A 7,662-nucleotide genomic window follows, 5' to 3' on the forward strand; every position below is an offset into this window, starting at 1 on the left:
GATATTGTCTGTCTATAAAACGTGGTGGTCTTATCAGTGTGAGATTCCATGTTACCAAACTGTAAAGGTATTCCGTAAATTTTTATAATGGAGTTAAATTTCTTTGTGAGTCGCTATAACCATACTTGATAATGACTGATCCGCCCGTCATGACGTTTTTCAGATGCCGACTTGTTTAAGGTAAGGTTTCTCACCCTAGACTGGCCTAGTCTAACTGTAGCGAACAACTTAGGTGTGGGGTGTCAACCCCATATAGATCTATACACAAACTCCTGCTCTCCCTCCAGGAGACTCTGGTTATAATTACAGGCTACGGTTGTACACTCGCTAGGTGTCAAACGAAGTGTTTCACAAGATCCTTAACGGTATATACGCGAATATTAAATTGCATAATGTATATGGTTTTCGTGTAAGTTTTAAGTTTACAAAGCCAAACAAGTATGTACATGAATGAATGAAGTCAACAAGCATGTAGATGGACCACGAAGGTCAAATAAACATGTAAGGTATATTCCAGGCCCAATAAACACGTAAAAGGACAAATAAGGCCCACTAAAAACTTTAAATTTTATTCCAGACCCAATAAACACGTAAAAGGACAAATAAGACCCACTAAACATACTCAACTTGAAAGTTTATTGGCCCAATAGGCCCAATAAAAGGATCCTGGTCCATTCTGAGTTTGAACCGGGATATTAGGGTTTCAAACCCACAGTCGAGTATATGAGATGTATTGAATTTGGTTTTGAACTTCACGAGTGAGTTTTGGTTCAAATAGTTGTTTTTGGAATGAGCATTAATACATAACATCACTTATATTACAAGTTGCACAAGAGTTGATTACACGAAGACATAATTTCCTAGCCAAAAGTGCTAGTTGTGACATCATCCCCCCGTTAGAGGGAATTTCGTCCCGAAATTCTTTTGAAAGATAGAGCTATGAATGAGAGAATAGGTGGTCCTCCAAAGGAAAACCGGTATTCTCTATAACCTTCGGCTCTTATACCATTTCTGTCATAGCCCGCTAAAGCGGAAACACGAGGTGTGGCAGTACAAAGGGTCTCATAGCAAAAAGTAAAAGACAACACCAACCATAGTATTAAAAATCATTACAAATTTACAATGAGTTTGAACAATTTTGTAAAAGAGATTACAATGTATTTAAAAGTCAACACATGCAAAAAAAATGCTCATACAAGTGTTGTGTCTCTACGTGCCTCTTACTAGATGATTCCTGAAAAAGCATGTAAAATGAGCGTCAACTATAAAAATAGTTGGTGAGTACTCACATATTAAAAATAATATTGGTTTCATGAATCGAAATCAAAGTTTTGATAAAAGTTTCCGTAAATAAAAATATATTGCAAAAATGAGTAAATAAGTTTGCATAAACAAAGTTCATTGTCATCATGAGAGATAAAGTATGTTGCCCATGTGAGATGCAATGTTCATATTCTCATGGTAAATAAAGTTCGTTACTAAAACATGTGAACAAGTTTCATTGCTACAATAAGCAAGCAAGTTCGTTGCTACAAGGATCAATCAAGTTTGTTGTTAAGACAAGTAAATAAGTTTCCAGTAATAAAAGTTCATTGCTATAATGAGAAACAAAGTTCATTGCTATAATGAGAAACAAGGTTCATTGCTATAATTAATAAACAAGTTTGTATGTATATGAGCAAACAATGAGTTCACAACCAAGCCTATGATTGATGCCCTGTCAAGATCTATGCTTATCGTTCCATAGATTATATGGTATCATGCATTCCAACAATCGGGCGAGTGAGGAGTTGTCAATTCCTAATAGCGCTATCTATAATGACCATTGGCTCAAAGAGTTAATGGTTGGACTAAAGTGTAAGGGAAGGGACTTAAGACGATCAGGCCTCATGTTTCAAATTGCATAAACATACATAGCAAAATATAACAATCAAGTTTGATACAAATCAATTTAAAATACAACGAACAATAAATAGTTTTCGGACATGCTTTTCCACCCCAAAACATAAAAACCGAAAATAGGGGGAGTCGTGAATACCCACAATGCATTGAGATGATGCAAATGATGCCTTGATCTGAGTTTCACTTGTACCACTACCGATTCCTACAATAATGGTATACACTAGTGAGTCTCTAATCGAAATCTAACACTAGTATACTTTCTACTACAATAGAATTATACTAATATTGTGTCAAAATTTAATATTGATAAGTTACACACATTTTTATGTGAAATTTAGATTTATATGAATCAAATGTTATATAACAATTTAAGTGGAAAATTCTCATTATTGAAATGTTAACATTTAACATTTTAAGAGGTGTTCCAATGATTAAATATTCAAAAATGAATCAATTTAGTTCTAAACTTTCCCAAACTTTGTATTTCAGTTTCAAATGAAGTCAAAGATGTCAACATAAATTTTCTTGAATTTTTGATTTGTCTAACTATTTTTCACCATTTTAATTCCTTGAATAATCATAAAATCATGGAAAAATAGTAAATTATCATGAAAAATTCTTATAGTTTTTGTGTAACTATTTTAAAGTTTACATAATCTAGGAAAAATAATAAAATGTATTTTCAAACTGTTTAACACGATTTTTCTGATTTTTGTGTATTTATTCTATCAAAATAGAGATAAAGATAAAACAGTTTGAAAAATTCCTCAAACTTTTTGTGCTAGTTTTATTCGACATATACGAACTGGAAAAATATCAAAGTTGGTTTCCAAGCAGTTTAGATATTTTTCTTGTTTTTATTAACTTAAATAATCATTAATTTGTGAATAATTATTAAAATGTTAAGGAAAATTAGAAAACATTATGTAAAATTTCCCCAACTTCATATACATTATACATAATTTGGAAAAAATACCAAAATTGGTTTTCAAATAGTGTAATCCGATTTTATGATTTTTGTGTGCTTATTTTAATAAAAATGAAGATAATTAGAAAACATTATGTAAAATTTCCCCAACTTGGTGTTCCACTTTTATTAAACATATATAATCTGGAAAAATATGCCAAAAGTGATTTTCGTATAGAGGAGTCTGATTTTCATAATTTATGTGTATTTAATAAATAAAAATGAGAATAAATAGTAAACAATTAGGATAATTCCTAAAAACTTTTGTAAAATTATTTGATGTTGTATATAATATGAGAAAAATATCAAGAGTCATTTGTAAATAGCGGAGTCCGATTTTTGGATTTATGAATGTTTAATCTTTGGAAAATAGAAAAAATATAGCATACAGATGAGAAAAACCATCCAACTTTTTATATAGCATCCTAATGTAATATAAGTTGTTCTGGTAAATTTTCAAGAATTTTGGATGAGTAAAACTATTTTTCCCGATTTTAGTCCATTATATACTAAAAAATCGTGGAAAAATATAAATACATTATGAAAAATCCACAAAATATTTTTCGGAGTATGAAACATAACCTATAAGAAGTGAAAATTATTAAATGCTCTTTTAACATCTTGGAACTTGGATTTATTATTTATTTGTGTTAATCATAAAGAAAATTAAAAAGCGTAGAAAAAAGTAACAAAAATTAATGAAACTCCATGAGAGATGTTCAATGTCTTTAAGGGTCATCCATGAATTTATCCTGGATTTATGGACATCAGAAAGTATTTTATATGATTTATTGCTCTATTTTCTTGCAATAGTTATAATAATTCGAGAAGAACAAATTAATTTCTGATAATTTACAGATCATCTTATTTTGTTGGTTGGATTCTGGGAAAAATCGCATTTGAACAGAAAAGAAGGTTCAGGTATTTATTTAGGAATAAATCCTTCATTAACATATTTGAAAGTTTTTAACAACAAACTTTGATCATCTAACATCTAAGCTTGAAGATCATCACATGAACGTTGGTATTCATGAGTTTGAAATGTTCAAAAACCCTTTTTGAAAGAAAACTTAGGATGCATGTGGTGTTTTTCCACCAAAACGTGTAGAAAAGTGCATTTCCTTGATTTTGACTTAGGTTTAGGTCACGGGACTTCACCATTTACAACATGCATGTTGTTTTTGGGTGAAATCCTACCACCATCATCATCAAAACCGTGAGTAGGTGCAAGTGTTCATGATTTTACAATATAATGGAGTAGAAGAAGGAGAAAGTGCAAGAAAAATAGTAAAACTTGAAGGAAAAGTGAAGTAGAAATCGATTTTACCTTCAAGAACATCACAAGATGATGAAGATTTCGAGTTTGAGGAGTGTTCTTGGGTCTTATTTTCTGGAAATGTCGTGGTTGATGGAGAGAGGAAGATATAATAGACATAAAATGAAGTGGAGGTGTTGGAAAAATGAGAGAGAATGAGGGAGATTGTCACACCCCAAACCTGACGGCGGAAACATCCGGGGGTGGAGGACTTCATTTGTAGTATCACAACACATGCATTATAGTAATCAGAGTACAAACAACCACTGTATTGAAAAGTTATAAATATTTACATGTGTTTCATCATTGCATACTGAAACTAAATAGTTGTACAAAAGAAGAAGACAAAATATAAATAGCTCAATCTTCTCAAAAGCTCGGGGTGTACCTGTCTACTGGTTCCCTGAAAATACAAGTAATTTGAAAAGAGAGTATCAACATAAAGTTGAGTGAGTGCATAAGTATTTATATTTGAAAGAATGTTTTCTGTTTCTTGAATATGTAAACTGTTTCCAGAAAATCCTATATTTTCTGCTGTATAAGAAAAGTAGTTCCTGTTACATAAAACTGTTATTGTAAACTGTATCTTTTAAACTAGTACTTTGAAAATGTACAAAAGTTTAGTTTATTATATACTACCGTATTGTTAATATCTTTTATATGAGTTATTATAACCATACTGACTAGATGGCCTGACCCAACGCTATGAGTGCGCTGAAAACATGTTGATAACAATTTGTCACTCACAGGCGTGTACGCCTGACTGTAGCTAGCAGTCCGAGTGCAGGGTTGTCAATCCCAATATAGATCTATACACACATTGTTTCGATCCCCGGTTGGAGATTATGGTTATAATGCCAGGACTTTAATTATGTTGTTTAAAATGAATTAAACAACCTGAACTACTTGTCTCATAAAAGCATATAAACGTTACATGTATAATAGTTATGAAAAACCCAATCATTCTGAAATAAATGATTGATGGTATGTTCTTGAATTAGTATTCTTAACATGTATCTGAAAGAATGTATACTCTTGACTAGTTTTGAATCAAACCTTTGTTCTTATAAAACAATGTATTCTAGTATGCTTGAATCGTGAATTAATGTTTTGTGAATCTTAAATTATACCTATTATAATTTATATGTACTTTCTGATTTGATAAAGAGTATTCATGAATGTAATCCCTTGTTGAACATGTTACAAAGGGTAATTGAAACTTAATGAACAAACTTTTATACTTGTATACATATACTAATATATATATATATATATATATATATATATATATATATATATATATATATATATATATATATAAGTAAAATTTAAATGACACTCGGACTAATAACTGATACTTGTAATCCCACATCCAAACAAGGAAAAGGAACCAAAGTGGGTTATCATTCCTAAGCCTTTTAAATCTTATCTATATAAATATATGTATACTAGTATGATTTTTTTTGGGAAAAATATAAGTTTATAAAAACATTTAAAAGAAGTTTGATATTTTGAAATCCATTTTGGTGACTTGATGTCATTTTGAAACTATCATTTAAAACCATTTGATTTGATAATAACTTAAATCCATTTTGATAAGATATTTGAAAATCACTTGTTTATAACACAAAAACTTTGTCTTAGACTTGTATTCCACCCCCCCCCTTAAATAGTAAAAACTATGAAAATACGGGGGTATGAACTCACATGTAGTAAGTTATTCAAATGTACGACCGGTGTAGGATGCTAAGTGTCAAGTAAAACCTTGAGCACAAACGGATCCTAATAGCATATATAATCACACATATATGAATATAATTAGTGTTTATACAACTAAATATGCTAAGAAACCATCTTAGGGACTAGGAATCACTTGGACTAAGTGTTAGAATCACATGTGATTCATCTAAGGAGTGTTTAGTGTCGAACTATGGAGTGTATGGCCATGGGTGTACGGCTAGGGAGTGTACGGCCGTACACTCATGGTGAAATATGCTCAAGATGGTGTTTAAACCATAGGGAAGCTTGTGGGTCTATTGCTCATCAAGGTTATGTACTAGTTTCTCAATTTGGAGGCCCTTTAGGGGTGTTTAAAGGTGTGTATGGCCGTACACCCTTGATGATCTTGAGTCAGATGTCGTTTTAAGGCTTTGAATCCAGTGTTTAACATGTCTTACTAGATGATAGAAGGAATACTCACACTATTGAGGGATTCAAAGGAGTTCAAGACTCAAGAACAAGTGTGTATTATTGGTGTTCTTGGTGAAATGGATGAAGATTTGAAGATCTAATCAAAAGAGAAGTTTTCAAGGATGAAAACATGGATCTTCACCAGATAAAGCCATGTATCAACAATTAAATGGAAGGAATACTTACTTATTTGAAGATCAAGGTGTAAATCTTGATGAAATTTCAGAGAGAATCGGATTTTCTTGAAGTGGAAGTGTGAAAAATGAGAGAAAATGAAGGAAAAATCTATATATACGTTTGGGTTCACGGCCACACTTGGGTGTACGGCCGTACACCCATGTGTACGGTTGTACACATGTGTACGGCCATACACTCCTTTAGATGGAGTGTTTGGCCCGAATGTTATACGATTACTTAAGTTATCTTATTCCTAAACTCAAATATTGAATGTATTAGACTTAGAACATTCAAACGGACCCCGAACAACGCTAAAAGATAGCAGAACCTAGTCTGACTTTGATTGAATTTGAAAGACTGTACAAGATAGAAATTTCGGGTTGTCACAGAGATGGAGTGTAAGGTTTGTGTAAGAAAAATAGTAAAACTTGAAGGAAAAGTGAAGTAGAAATCGATTTTACCTTCAAGAACACCACAAGATGATGACAATTTCGAGTTTGAGGAGTGTTCTTGGGTCCTATTTTCTGGAAATTTCATGGTTGATGGAGAGAGGAAGAGAGAATAGACAGAAAATGAAGTGGAGGTGTTGGAAAAATGAGAGAGAATGAGGGAGATGGAGTGTAAGGTTTGTGTAAATGTTTTGGAAAGGCAAATATTGAAGGATGAGAGAGGGTGGCCGACTTTTGAGGGTATATTGCCCTCCCTCTCTTTTAATTTTATAAAAATTTCAATTCTTTTATAAAAATTTCAAATTTTTTATAAAATATACACCCTAACCAAGTTTTTATTCATGAAACCTTGATTTTTGACTTATAAATTAAGGGTAATTGTTAATGACTTCAATTTTATTTTCCTTGAATGAATTTTCAAAATTTTAATTATTATAAGATAATATTATAAGGTTTATCACTATTTTTATAGAATTTTTAAGGTTGAAGTTTATAAATATGAGTTTTTATGGCTTTTGGGGTTTTAGAGTTTAATAAACTTTGAATATCAAAATAAATTGAATCTTTGAGACTTCAAATTATTTTTGTGTTTCCTAACTCTTATTCAAGTTAGAAATAATGTTTGTAATTTATTTTTATCGGCTTATTGGCATTCTATGTAG

Source organism: Lactuca virosa, chromosome 1 (genome assembly GCF_052849685.1).
Source record: "Lactuca virosa cultivar CGN04683 chromosome 1, Lactuca_virosa_CGN04683_v6, whole genome shotgun sequence".
Classification (NCBI taxonomy): domain Eukaryota; kingdom Viridiplantae; phylum Streptophyta; class Magnoliopsida; order Asterales; family Asteraceae; genus Lactuca; species Lactuca virosa.